The sequence below is a fragment of the Urocitellus parryii genome, chromosome 10 (assembly GCF_045843805.1).
Source record: "Urocitellus parryii isolate mUroPar1 chromosome 10, mUroPar1.hap1, whole genome shotgun sequence".
NCBI classification, from domain to species: Eukaryota; Metazoa; Chordata; class Mammalia; order Rodentia; family Sciuridae; genus Urocitellus; species Urocitellus parryii.
Window position 1 is genome coordinate 110,317,223 of NC_135540.1, and position 15,616 is coordinate 110,332,838.

Sequence of the window (15,616 nt, forward strand, 5' to 3'; positions counted from 1 at the left end):
CTTTGGGGTTTGTTCTTCTAGACTCACTTTAATATGAGGCAAACTCTGGTGAGGACACAGCAAAAGCTATTTTGAATTTGGGTGTGTGTCTCCTTATAAAGGATTTTCTCTATGTTCAGACAGGGTCAATCTGGCCATTTGAAGATAAACATATTCATAGGTGAGTGGGCACATCTCTCCAAATAGCTGCGACATCTGTTCAAATAACACATTTTCCATTTTCATTACTCAAGTCACACTTTCTAATTGTTTGTTACAGATGCTGCAAGTTTTTTAGTAACACCCTTCTTCTAACTTCTTTTGAAAGTATCACTTTATAATGCATTGCTACTCTGAATCTTTAACATTTGCTTTGGCTTAACAGGAGGAGTCAATATGACTCTTATTTATGATTCTATTTTGATGGAAAAAGTTTTAATATCCACTCAATAGACTTAAATATGTTATACCACATCATCTTAAAATAACTTATTTACAGCATTTTACCTGAATCTAGTAATTTTATTGTTTATTTCTATATCTACCATCTTTTTTTCCTTATTTACCAAACCAGAAATTTATCTAAAATATATTTCAACCCACATCGTTTTTACATCATAATAATATTATATATCAGAAACTCAACTATATAAACATTGGATAAATGAGAAATTTTCACCACTTTGTATTTTTAAGTGAAAAAATAATAACATTATTTTTCCAAAGCATACTTAGTATGTTAACTTAAAACCGTTATTTCTCTAAACTGGGACTTGGAGCTAGACCCAGGCTGATCTCAATCCCTGAAGATAATAAAAGATCACTCAAAGTTGATGCAGTGTCCATGTGGGCAGATGCAAGATGATCTGGACAGACATCAGTCACTGAAACAGTAAAATTCCAGGAAAAAAGAGTGGCAGGGTAGAATAAGCAGCAGTGAGAACCACTTCTTGAACAGGGGATGCAGATGAGATTGAGACAGATGTTTGGTTTATAGAAAGACAGATGAGTAGTTGAAGGAAGAAGATATAGTATTCAGCTCCAAAACGAAAGGGCTATCAAAGCAAGCATTGTCAATTTTTTAGAAAACTGGGTTGTGGTCCTCCCCTGGATCTCCTAACAACTCTGAATAGGAATGAAGCAGGTCAGAACTTTCTCATTTTGGTTTGGCAAAAGTGGTATAAAAAAAAATGTGGCAACATTTAATACTCCACAGAGACCAAGACTTACTATATTACTACAAGCTCAACAACACCACCATGAAATCCGGACCTCAGTTAAAGATTCAGGCTTCTGAACAGTGATGTACTGAAGCTGGCTTGAACAGTGAGGAGAGTTGATAGTTGCTCCCATTTCTTCTCATCTCCACAGTCAATGACTTTGGGAAGGCAGCTCAAAATTGGTTATGGTGGTATTACTATGAGGATAGGAAAAATTCAGGGCTTGCTTTCTTTTATCTTTTTTCCAAAGAGCTTGTCTACTCCAGCTATGTATATATGTTTACCTCCCCTAGTTAGAGCCTACTAATGAAAATTTTCATCCTTGATCCAAGTTGACAAAGGCTGGAATCAGAGCTGTGATTTTCTGTCTTTCCAAACTACTGTTTTGTAACAACGAAGTCAACCTGGAAATCCTTAAAATAATCACATTTTTTTCACATGTGTAACAAAAACAACGCAATGTTACAAAACAATCAAAAAATATCTTAAATCCTGTTGACCCTGTATAATAACAATAACATATATCCACTGCAGATTTATTCAGACACATGAGAAAGATAATTACATCTATTGCATCTTAAGGATCAACTATCAGTTACTAATTTACTTTTTCTTAAAGGTACTAATTTTAAGAGAGCACAGAGTTAATAGCTTGAATCCAGTCTTGCCCATGTTTTCAGTGAAACTTGCCCTATTAGATTTTCTGAGGTTATAAAGAAAGAATTCTATACTGAAATATTTTGAGAAATAAATGTATATGGTTTGGCTAAGTTTTGATGCAGTAATAGAAAACCCCCAAATCTTAGGAGTTATTCAGACAAAGGTACAGTTCTGCATGTCTTCATGGTTCAGAACTCAGCCTTCGGGAGCAGCCCCTATCTGCGATATGCTAGGCTGGTGACAGAAAAAAAAAGGGTGAGAGTGAAAATATGCTACATCTTAAATTTTTGCTCAGAAGTAGGACAAATTCATTTTTGTAGCCAAAACCAAGCTACTGGTGTAAGAATCAATCATAATCCTCTTAAAGGATGCATTCATAATTAGAACAATAATACATTCTAATTCATTCACCACAGTCTAGCCTCCTCTTTGGTATTCACATGTTCTGTTAAATGCTTTGAAGAATTATGAAGCAAAGAAAGGCCTTTAAAATCAACTTTATTTCCACTAGAAGTATGTTGACATTTATCAGAAATCGCAACTATTTCTAATACATCATTTCTAATACATATTTCTAATACATCTAATACATACATAACACTATGTCATTGTCTGTGTTGCAAGTTAGAATCCCCATACATACATGCACGATCTTTGTTTTCCATTTCATCTTGAAGAACTGAATTTTTCTGTTCCTCAGGGAAAAAACATAGAACATCTTCTTTTTAAGGAAACTTGAAGTCAGCTTGTCCATGTCTCACTTGCCTGTGATATTTAATCACCACCTGTCAAAGTCCATTTTCTGTTGCCTATAACAGAATGCTGGAAACTGGGTGATTTATAGAGAATAGAGACCTATTTTAGTTTAGGGTTTCTTCAGGCTGAGAAGATTGGTTTGCCACATCCGGCTAGGATCTTGTGTCATTACACAGAAGGGCAGTTGGTTGTGTGGAAGATACAAATCACAAAGGATGTCCTCACTTTACAACAACCTACTTTCAACGCTACTAATTCAGTCCTTTGAGAATGAACAGTCTTGCAAAAAAGGCATTATCCCAGTTAACAATCTAATCACTGTTAAAGGTCATACTTCCCAGGACTCAACTCTGCCATAATGGCAATCAAAATCCATAGCTTCCTGCTCCAGCACCACATCTAGGCACACTTCAAGAAACAGTTGTATTTTCATTACAGAAACATGATGCCTGCCATGTTTGGATTTTAATTTGAAATGTACATTTGAATTTTATAATAAGCAGTTCTTTTTCAGATATGTAACTGATGGGCTCTTTTAAATAATCTTTCAACATTAATTTCTTCTCCTATAAAGTGGGAGTGATGTTGGATTGTCTCTAAGGTATTTCAACTTTCTGGTCTCCCTTGAGTTTATTTTAATCAATTATTTGGTGTGTATGAAGACTATGGCCACATATATTGATAGTAATTATATTAAATTTGTGACAATGTTTTCTTATATACTCAAATAGCCAACAAATGTCAATCAGTTAAACATGCTGGATGTTTTCCATAAAGGAAAATACTTTCTTACTATCCACTAGACTCAAAGAATGTATTTCTTTTATTGCATGAACTTTGAAGTTAAAGAAAAAATATGAGTAATTCCTTCACCAAGTATCTAAAAGACCTTTCAATTGTCTAAGTTCATTTGATACAAAATCACAAGTTATTTCTTCCTGACCCAAGGGATTTTCTTTTCTAAGTTGCTGTGAATTCCTTCCAAGATAGCACAGATCGTCAGTCTTACTTTTTTATCTTTTGTCTCTAGTAATATACAGCTCTATCCCTTTTCAACTTCCATCCCACAGAAATGCACATCTTTATATGTTCCATTCTCTACTATGCTATTTTGGATTCTAAATATTTTTCTTCATTTGTCAATTGATTTTAGGGTACCAAAACTTTTCACTTTTCTTTTTGTTCTTTTAATGGCATTTTTGTAGTACTCTTGACAATTGCTTTCAATCTTTGTTAATATGAAACTAACACCTGATACCTTTAAATACTAAATGTTAAAGATAAGAACCATCTGCTAAGAAAATGACAATTACAAAGACATCTTTGCTAACACTTTTAGGGTGACTCCCAACAAAGAACACAACTACCACTCTGCTGTGGTTTGGATGGTCGTCCCCCAATGGTCCAAATATAAAGACTTCATCCCTGGAATGGTGGTATTGGGAGGTATTGCAGACCTTTAAGAAGTAAGACCTACTGACAGGTTGTTAGGTTATTGGGGATGTGTATCTTAAGGCAATGTGATAGTCAAACCTGTATGTTCTCTTTTTCCTTGCCATCTGTCTGAGAGGTAAATACTGTCTCCAACATGCTCATTTGCCAGGATGTGCTACCCTCACCAAATACTCAAGCCAATAATAGGGCTTCCAAGTGTTGGACTTGAACTTCCAGAACCTGAGCCAAAATTGAACTCTCTTTACTTCACAAGCTGCCTGTGTCTAGTGTTTCATTATAGTGATATGAAGCTAAGAACTTTCCTTCTCTGTGTTTTGCCCTACATAGGTGACATTTTGAAATGTGTGGGTTCATATTTAGTTGTCCCCATGACTACAGCAGGGAGTGTTCACTTGTACTTAATGGAGGACAGGAATGCTGAACTTCTGAAAATTATAAACACAGTCCTACAAAATTAGGAACCCTTTTGCTTGACATGAGAAATGGTGCCATCTATTTCTACCAGTGGCTGAAACTGTTGGAAAATTTAAACAAATAAATTGAGGGGAAATTGAATATCTTTACTAGTTCTATGTGGCTATATCTTCATCATATAATTTTACTATTTACTTGAAATATAGTGTATTTTCCCAATATTAAAAGCATTTGGGTTTTATTACAGCATATCTGTAAAAATCTCACTTAAAATTCTAAGAATTTTTCCACTTAGGAAAAACAAATAACTAATATTTCTTGAATCCTAGGGCTTTAAACCATTATTGCAAGTAATTTATAGTTGACTTGAAAACCTATGTAATTTAACCACAATTATGTCTCAGTGATGTTATCTACAGCTGTCAACCAAAACTCTAAATGCTGACAGATCTGTGGTTGCTCATTTTTAATTTAGCATTTCATTATTTAAAGGGACTCAAGATACTCATGGATGATAAAGGTGCCAGAGATAAGACATCTTATCTGACCAAATAGATGCACATGTCAATGAGTGTTTCAACCTAGAGTAGATGACTAGAGACTGCCTTAATGACCAAAGAGGTGGTTTCCATGACAACCGTGCCAATGATCTGTGCAGAAGGGTCCACATTTCAAAGATAATGTTAATTCTGCTTAGGACCAGTACATCAGTGATATTATCTACATTTTGGACTCTTTAGCTAATTGCTTTATGGCTTTCATTAATCATAGGTCTGTCAGTAATCATAATTGCTTTGCATTAGGATCACAACTTAATTAGAATTTGAGAAGGATTAAAATGCAGCAGGAGGTTCTCTAACCTCTGATTGAGGTATCCCAAATGAGGGCACTGGCATCCACACTGGAGGTGAGTAGACAGAAAGCTAATGTAACCTTAGGGTCCTGTGTCTGAACCCTGGCCAACTAAGGAGAGTCACTTACAAACTATTCATATTTTTCTCCAGGCTGCATGTTATTAGCATTGATAACATGACATCTTTGTGAAAAGCCAAGGCTAGAATTTTCATTTTATGAAGAGTATAAACCTACAAGAGGCTGTTCTCTATTCAGTTCAGGAGCAGACTGTTACAGGTAGGAGGGAATTAACTTTAGGATCACTTATTTGGTATAGTATTTGGTATGTATTTCCTCTATACCAGTGTAGAAGGGCGGCATTGGGAAAGAGCAAGAAATTAACCTCCAAGCTTTAACAATTTATAGTCCACCCTAATATAATCCAATATGATGATTATGTCTTCAAAGTGTAGTTGAATTCCACAGTATACCATAAACAGATATGGCTTGACTTGGTTTAATAACGCATCTAAATTAGTTATTTCAGTAATTTGTAAAGGTCAAGATGTCAAGTTTCTCTAAGCTCTTGTGTATCGTTTCACAAAATTAAAGATATGATTTGTTGAGCTCCTGACTCGAGGGGTTGAAAAAAAGTTACATAAATTGCTGTAATGTACAGTCAGAAAATGGTATATTTAAGCATTTATTTATATATTTATCAGCTACCTGTGATAAAAGTGCCCTATACAGATTCTAATCCTCACAGAACCTACAGTATTAAAAAAAGTATTGAGAACTCTTCACTTTTGTAATGACAACAACCTTATAAAAATAAAACCACATTATTTTTCTTTCTCATTGGGGTTGATAGAACTAATATGAAAAATCTTATAAAACTCTCCAAAAGATAAATACTCAGGATCTAGAGTCTACAATAGTATGAGGATAAAACACAGACATGAATAAGGAATTAGGATTCTGCAGGTTTGAAAGCTGTTTAGTGATCAATGTCAGGAAATCCTTGTGCATCCCATAAGGATAAACCTAGGCTTGCTTCTCAGACCAAACAGCTCTTTAAAATTTCTTTCTCTGATTTATCTCAGGCACTAGAGACACAAAGTTCTTCATTCTGACAGAGCTAATACTCTATACAATGGGAGTTCTTCTCTTTCACTTTTCTTTTCCTGTTCCTCTACAGAAGGTCATAGTTGTTTCAAAGATTTCTGTTGTTACTTGTTACAAGAATAAAAGATAATTAAAAAATAGACATCAGCTCCGTGCTGGGGTGCATGGCTGTAATCCCAGCAACTCTGGAAGCTAGGGAAGGAAAATCACAAGTGTGAGGCCAGCTTAGGCAGGGTAGTGAGACCTGTCTCAAAATTTTCAAAGAACTAGGGGTATAACTTAGTGACATAGCATTTTGGTGTTCAATCCATAGCACTGCAAAATAAGTAAATGAAAACAAATAAAAATATGGTACCATAAAAATCATATATTTTAAGAAATATGTCTAAAATTTTATAGAAGTGATTCCAAATTAACTGTTTCTGATTCCCTTGTTATAATGGTAATCTATTCCCATGATCTATTTTTCTTTCTGGGTTAGTAGGAGGAGGGGTTCCCTTCCCTTTCTCCACCACCTCCGAGTGTCTCATCTTGCCCTAAATTTACTGCAAAAACTGAAAATGTATTCAAAAGAGATTGAATCCCATACTGACTAAGTTGTTCAATTTTTTTGAGTATTTTAGGATTGAAAGTCATTTATTTCTCTGTTCATGCTACCTATATAACCATGGATATTAAATTTCCCAACTTTATAGTAAAATTTAAACCATTTCAAAGTGGCATGACAGAAAGGCTGCCTACTGAAACACTATCATCTTTACTACCAGACAGTATCACCGCTCCATAATGCTTTGCATGTCTACCAATTTATTAAATATTGAGCAGCCAGGAATTAACATTTATTTATCTATTGTCAGAAAAAGATATTGAGAGTGAGTGAAAAATAGAACAGTTAGAAGATCTGGGAAATCTAAAAAGAAAATCAAAACAAATACACAACAAAAATTTTGCGGTGCATCCAGCTACATATAGTGATCCAGTTAATTAGTCAGGGTCTGTTATTGAGTCCAGTAAAGTTTTAACATTTAGGTGATTTAGGTATAAAGAAATCGTTATATTGTTATAGTGATTTGTTTTATAAGCCTGTAAATACATCACAATAGAAATTACAAAGAACTTGTTTCTAAATAATTTTTCAAAACAAGTATTCAGAGAGAAAAGTAGGATAGGGGCTCATTTACTACAATCAAGAATAAATTAAGGTTTCAAGAACAAATAAAAAATATAAAACAAGAATGTTAACAATGAACATTTTTGTTGTTAGTGATGGGAAAATAACTAGAAATCATTTTTAAGAACATACATAAAAAGAGCTTTTGAGGGCTGGAGTTGTAGCTCAGTAGTAGAGTGCCTTCCTCGAATGCGTGAGGACCTGGGTTTCATCCACAGCATCAGATAAAAAATAAATACATAAATAAAAATGAAGATTTTTTTTAAAGTTTTTGATGTATATGGGGGTAAGTCAAGGAATCAATGCCTAGGCTACAGAAAGCAGGGACACTCCAGCAATTTCAGCACCTGAAATCTGCAGATATCTCTGTTAATTCATTTCCTTACTCTCACCTTCATTTATCTCTCAATAACAACCTCTTATATAAGATGACATTCCTCTTCATATATCTATAGCTCAAGGATAGACATGGACCCTCAGTGTCAGGTATCCAACTCTAGAGTTTGAATGTTAGAGGTGGCAGTATTGTGATTGCCAGTGTCACACTCGTGTTGCAGCAGTGGGGGAAAGGATCGATTCCCTAAGGCTAAGTGGGGAGTAGAGATTACTGTGTAGTGTGACAACCAGTGCAATGGTGTGAATGGTGATTCACTCAAACACCACACATCAAGGATGGGTCCTGATTTTTCCAGTCTTTGCACTGAATAGAACATCCTGGACTGAAAGGCCAAACATTTATTTTTGTTTATATCCACTTGAGTTTCATTTTCTGTCTCTTGCTTCAAAACTATCCTGATACAATTATACTTGCTTTGTTCTTTTGTAAAAAAGGTGTGGGGGGAATGCCTAACATTCCTTTTCCTACCAACCTTTATGCACAAACACCTACATACAAACACACACACACACACACACACACACTCAGGAAGAGTTTCATCACTGCATACAAAACAAAAGCAAATCAAAATTAAAAGTAAGCTTATCTTGGTAATAGTATAACTCAATTGTTCTTAAGACACACTTGAAAAACATCAAGATCAATCTTAATGTCTGGCATTTTATGTTATATTTTATCTTAATGTGGGGCATTTTATAAATGAGCAAGCAGAAAAAATTTGAAAGCATGGAAACAAGCATTTCAAAGTGAGAACTGAATAATTATTATATTCCTACGCTCACATGATTCAAGGGACCTGAGGCAGAAGACTGTTTAAGAGATGCCTATTTTCCTTAACCTATGTACACCCACTGGTTTGTAGAAGAATTCAAGGTGGGAGTCCAGGAATGCATTGATTGGTAGTATAAGATGTAATTTCCTTTTATTCACCTCACTACCATTCCCAAAAGACAGACAAATAAATTCATGGTTGAACATTATGATGGTTAATTTTATGTGTCCACCTTAATGGGTTTAGCGATGCCCAGGTAGCTGGTAACATTATTTCTGGGAGTCTATGAGGGTGTTATCAGGAAAGTAACATTTGAATCAGTAGACTGAGGAAAAAGATTACAATCACCAAGGTGAATGGGCATATACAATCCTTTAAAGGCCTAAATAAGAACAAAAATGGAGAAGAGGTTCACATTAACTCCCACTGCTTGGCTGAACCATACATCCTCTACTGCTCTCAGTCCTGATACTCAGGACTTCAGACTCTGAATTGGACTTAACACCATCATTTTCCTAGTCCTTGGGCCTGAATTGGACAATAACCAGATCACTGGCTTTCTCAAACCTTCAATTTTCAGAGAGAAAATTATGGAACTTCTCAACCCTCTCAACTTTTCAACTTCCATAATCATGTGAGCCAATTCCTAATAATAATAACTCCTTATAATACATCTCTTTCAATATATCTATATCTATCTACATCTATAGCTTCATCTATACCCACTACTAGTTTTCTTTCTCTGGAGAATACTAACACAGTTGTCAGATATTGGTCATTTGTTATTTTCAAGTAATCAGATTGAGGGCTGACATTTTTATAATAATAAATGATGGATTTACTACATCTCTGGGTGGGTTGTTTAATAAGTCTTTTTCCATTTTCCTCTGTAAACGGTGTTAATTATACTTCCTATCTCCCATAAGTGCTATGATAATTACTGTTGGTAAAGCACTTAGGTTTCCATGGAGAAGAGAAATGGTGTAAGGGCAATGTATTACCATCATAATTATCATTGCCCTGGGCATCTGCTCATTAATGACTGCATTTGAGTAAAAACCCATGAAAGGTTTAATTGATATGAGGCAGAAATTGGTCAACCTTAGCCATATTCACTGCCAAGTTTTAGTCCAGAGAGAAAAACTTTTCTCTAATTAGCTCATCTCAAATATCATCACAAAGAGGAATACAAGAGTTTCAAGTGTTTTAACAATTTAGTATTCACTCATTTAACAAATATTTGTTGAATACCTGGTGTGTGCCAGGTGCTGCTCTGAGTTCCAGGTATCTAATGATGAACAACAACAACAACCAAAAAAAACAGATGACTTTATGGAGCTTATATTCTAGAGTTTAAAATGTGTACCAGGGCTATAGTTTTTCCTCTTCTGATCCAAATCCTGTATTTTTGTTTCTTCATCAAGCACTCTATCCCTAATGCCACCTTTTGCAACCCATCACCAACCTCTTGCATTATTTCCTTCTGGTGAAATCGATCCTAAATATTTATTTTTTCAAAAAAATAATTTGCCATCCATTATGTAAAACAGCTTCATATATGCTTGTCCTTTTCTCCCTAAAACCATTGGATTTTTTCCAATTGTCAGTGACATCAATTACAATACCATATACATAGTGTACTAAGAAGTAATTCCTTAATTAAATTAAACAAGTTATATGACTCCCTAATATTTTAAAAATCAATAGAAGCTTAGATGATTTGCCAATATGTGTCATCTATTTTTTACTTGGCAAAGCAAGGCTAGTTGTCATGGTTTAGATATGAGGTGTCCTCCAAAGCTCATATGACACAATGTAAGGTTGAGAGTTGAAATCATTGTGTTATAAGAGCCTTAACCATATCAGTGCATTAATTCTTCATAGGGATTAGTTGGGTGGTAACTGTAAGCAGGTAGGATGTGGCTGGAGCAGGTAGGAGTATGCCTTTCTGGTTTATATTTTATCATGATGAAGACAGCCAACTCTTTCTCTGCTTCCTGGTGGCCATGTCCTGAGTGGCTTTCCTCCATCTCACATTTATGCCATGGTCTGCCTCACCTAAGGGCCATGAGGAACGGAATTGACCATCTATGGATGGAGACCTTAGAAATTGTGAGTGACAAGTTTTTTCTCCTCCAAAATCATTCTTATTAGGCCTTCTGGTCATAGCATCAAAAAAAAAAAAAGCTGATAAAACACCAGGGTTTGAAAGAAAGAATAGATTTTGGGTGGAAAAATCACACACACACACACACACACACACACAAACATATACACTATCTACTAGTTCTGCCATTCCAGTACTCACCTGCTATGGCAGGATTTTCAACTTCTAGAAAGGGGTGACCTATCAAAATCACTCCAGGCATCCTGTGGTGTTATTTCCTGGATACTCATGTTAATTAGCAACTATAGGACATCCAAGAATGATTTCTTCTATTCTGGTCTTCTTTGATACTGTCAACTGCAGAGTCCCCAGTTATTTCTAAAGCTGCATAATGAAGGTAGGTACTTTATCTCTTTTTAGGTTGAGCTTTCTTTTCTTAAATACCATTGACCCCACTTCTTCTGGGCAACACTATAATTACAATATCCTAGAGCACTGGCAATAACAAACTAATATGCAACTTTATCCAAGGTTAGGGTTTCAAATCCATATTGCCAGTTCAATAGAAAAAAAGGATAAATGTACATTCCCTTTCTTTTTGTTGTTCATTGCCCCCAGAACACCAACGAAAAACAAAAAAAAAATCTTTTTTTTTTTTTGGAGGGGCGGGTACTATGTAGGAATTCTGTGTTGAGGATTGGGGTCTACAGACTTCATGATTGTGACATGCTTGGTGATTAGAAAGTTTCTGTGCAAAGACAGAATGCTTGGCTGCTAGGAGATACCTAGCTACTGGGAAACTCCTCTGCAAAAGCACGGGATGTCTGGCTGCCATAGCATTATCCTTCTCAAGTTTACCGTGCTTCCCAGACCTAGGATGCCCAGCCTTCTGCCTCTAAGATAACTAATCAGGCATGATCTGGTCTCCATGGTAATGCCCCTGGAGAATAGGGGCTCCATGTTTATTCTAACCTGCACCTTATCTCAGCTAGCACTCTGGGTTACAGAAATACTAATTAGAATATAGTCATGGTAACCGGAGGTATACGTTCTTTGTGTGAAAAAACTCTCAGGCAGGTAGGAGCAGACACTTCACTTCTGCACTTCTTCTTCACCACTTCGCATTACTCTCTCCACTCCATCTTGTCTGTCTGCTTGTACTTTTGGTGTCTGTGTCTGTTCTTTGTGTGTCTCTTCATAGTGTGCCTCTACAAGTGTTCCTGTGAATTGAACCCAGGGGCACTTAACCACTGAGCCACATCCCCATCCCTTTTTTATATTTTATTTAGAGGTAGAGCCCACTGAGTTGCTTAGGGCCTCACTAAATTGCTGAGGCTGGTTTTGAACTTGTGATCCTCCTGCCTTAGCCACTGGGATTACAGGTGTGCGCCACTGTGCCCAGCTACATAAGGATTCTTTAGACAAACTTTCTCCATCAGTTTCTACATTTCTAGGTTGAATTTTCCCTATTCTTTTTTCCACCCCTCTTTCTGCTCTCCACATCAAATAAACGACTATATAATCAGACTAAAAATGTGTTAGAAGGCCCAGTTTATTTAATTATTTTAAAGTAGCATTGTCTTCTCAAACTTCTTCCTTGCAAGTGATTTTCTCACATGGTAATCCACATTATCTTTCCCAGATGGACATACATCAAACTTAGGTTGAACCCTTAGAACATGACTTTTGGTCTCCTCTTCTTCTTTGTTGGATCAACAAACTGGGAAATTGTAGATCAAGTAGTTACTGTGTTTTGGTCACTAAACCATATAAATTTCCAAAAATGTTTGCATATTTGAGGGTTGTGGAAAAGAAAGTAAACTTTGTGTTGCTTTTAGTAAATGGGAACTATCAAAAAATAGATCAATTTAAACTAGTTTTATGCTATAAAGTTGTCATTGATATTGTGCACTTTAGAAACAATGGGGGATGGGGGTGAAGTTACTCAATATTAGGTCAAGAATACCAAATTATTGGTCATCAATTAAGTCATTGCACCTCAAAATTCCAACCACAAACTTTCCAAAAGCATTATTCTCAAGGAACATCAGCAAAATGAAAATAAAATACTATCCAAAATACCTATTGTAAGACTCTGCTAAAAACTGAGTTTATACACATGCTTTAGCCTTGAAAGCAAAAGACTTCTGCTCCCTCCAACACTTTCACATTTCCTCCTTTCTCAAATCTAAATCTTGAGTTCCTTCCACATTCTTATCAGTTATGTGAAGGAGGTTAGAAGTCAAGAATAAAGAGGAAGCAAGATGGCTGAGATTAATTTTATCAATGAAACTTCATGAACAAGTCATTTAATTTCTTTTTGCCTCATTTTCTCATCTGTGAAGTGGAAGAAATAATCATATCTACCCCATAGTCAAATCCTGAGTAATTAGCGTGCTTACTCGTGTAAAACACCTTAAGCAGTGATTAACAGCAAGCAGCCAATGAGTATTGGGTATCATAAGATGATAATTATCATCACCATGGTATCATCTCCATTACTACATCAGGCATGCATCCCTATAATGATATAGATGAAGGAGAAAAAAAGAGATATTCATTCTGAGTTCCTTGACCTACTGAACAATGATATGTGGAATTGAGCAAACAGGAGATGTTTTCTCTCACTTGCACAAAGTATCCATATCCAGGTAACCTAGTCAAATGTTATAAATTTGAACTAACCAAATTGGCTTACTCTCTTCCTTTCCAGAAGATAATTTCCAGTCAAGAAGAGATGTATCTGGATGTGAAAAGGGACTGTAGAATAACTCCCCTCTACAAATCAGAGATATCAAATGATAGCATGCAGATGCCCCAAAAATATTGAATCAGAAATTAGAAGGTCAACTTGGGAAGGCTGAGAGAGACATCCCAGCAGTAGTATGGAGTTGAATTGATGTTCTCAAGGGTGTAAGTTGTAGAAGCAGAGGCATGATTCATTATGACTGGGGCTGTGTTAGTGGCAAGGCTGTATCAGGCAACAAAAGACTCAATGTGAGTACAAAAATGCATTTTGTAGATGGGTAGGGGACTTTGGTTTGTGCAAGTGGAAAAATGTCTCCTCTGAGTGTTTGTATATTCATTTTGCATGTGTCTCTGTGTCATAGGAATGAGAGTACAAAGAGTATAGTCTGATATGTCTAATGATTGATATCAAATACTTTTCAAGCATATGCTGGTTAATATACAATTTATCTTTTAGCACTAAACTTTCAGGCCTTCCAAATGACCTAATATTTTTAAATCAAAGCCCCAAATTCTCCTGCAAAACATTTAACACTATTGCAATGTCATATCTGTACTACCTTTAGTCATCGAGAGCCTTTCAGTCTGGTAGAAAATCAATGATTGCCTTTCAATAGTCCCAAAGAGAACATTCAGGTTTCTGTCTCTTCAACAGAGATGTATGTCTGAGACAGCAATGACTGCTCTGTAGATTCTTGTAGAATGGAATCATTCACATCACCTCTGGTACAAATAACAAAGATGTCGAGAATAAAACAGAAGATTGCTGATCTTACTCTACTAGTGAATGTCCCCAGGGAGGCAAAATCAGATTAATTGCCCAATTTCTCGGGAAACTGTGCCCAAGAAAAAGGACAGCAAGACCATATTTTGGGTCACTCCATACAAAACATAGCAAGCCATCAAAGTAATCACAGAAGCCAGTCTCCAAGAAGAAGACTACTGTGAAAAGGAGAATAAGTGATAAAGAGAAGCTATTTTATGTTGTATTGTGGTAGTTCTATTTTCTTATATCAATTCCTTCTCAGAAAAAGTGATAGCTTAAGTGTTGAATATATGTGTGTGCGTGTATGTAAGTGTGTGTGTCTATTCCTAGGGTAATCATAACCCATTTACTTTAGTGACTCATATTTTGAAAAATGCCAACTTTCTTTTCCTCTTTAACAGGAGGGTGCCTCCTTTCTTTGGTTTCTGACCTCTGCTTGTACCATGTAAAAAGTGATTTGTGTCACACTGAGGTAGAACTATTTGTTATTGTTATAGTGTTGGATAGTGGTGGTGCAGTAGGACACCATCATCAGACTAAAATGTTTTTCTTAATGCATCTGTATTTTTAAAATAAAGCTGTTTGGAAATGAGTCATAAGAAAAAGACATTCAGCATATTTACCCAGGATATACAATCTGTTAATTTCAAGTCAATATATATTATCAAGAACTGGTATCCAGATGAATAAGAGAAACAAACTGAATTCTTATGATAATCTAGGCTGAGATTATTTTCCTCTAGTATGCAAATTTGAAAACCTTGGTTAATTGCCTCTTATGTATTATAAAGATCTGACATTCTATGTTTGATCTGGTACTGCCTTCCTCTCTTCCTCAAAGATGTATGTGACATTGTTTTTAATTTAAATTAAACTCTCTTTAAACCTCCTTTTAAGAAATTTGAAGATACCAACAGAAAAAAGAGAAAATTTGGAAAACAGGTTGACACAGAGTTTAAAAGAGGGAAAAATATATAGTCTAAAAATGTTTCTTTCTTTCCAGACTACCATTTTCCCTTTCCAACTTTAATCTCTCTCCTGTTACATCACATAGTTGGACTGCCATCTTTTCCCTTGTAGAGAAACTATTATGGACAACTGATAGTTATCTAGACTGGCATTTTATGTAAAACCTTAACTCATATAAAATGACTTTATTTACAAATTATTTTAAACAGAATTTCAGACCAAAGGAAGTGTATTTGTATACTT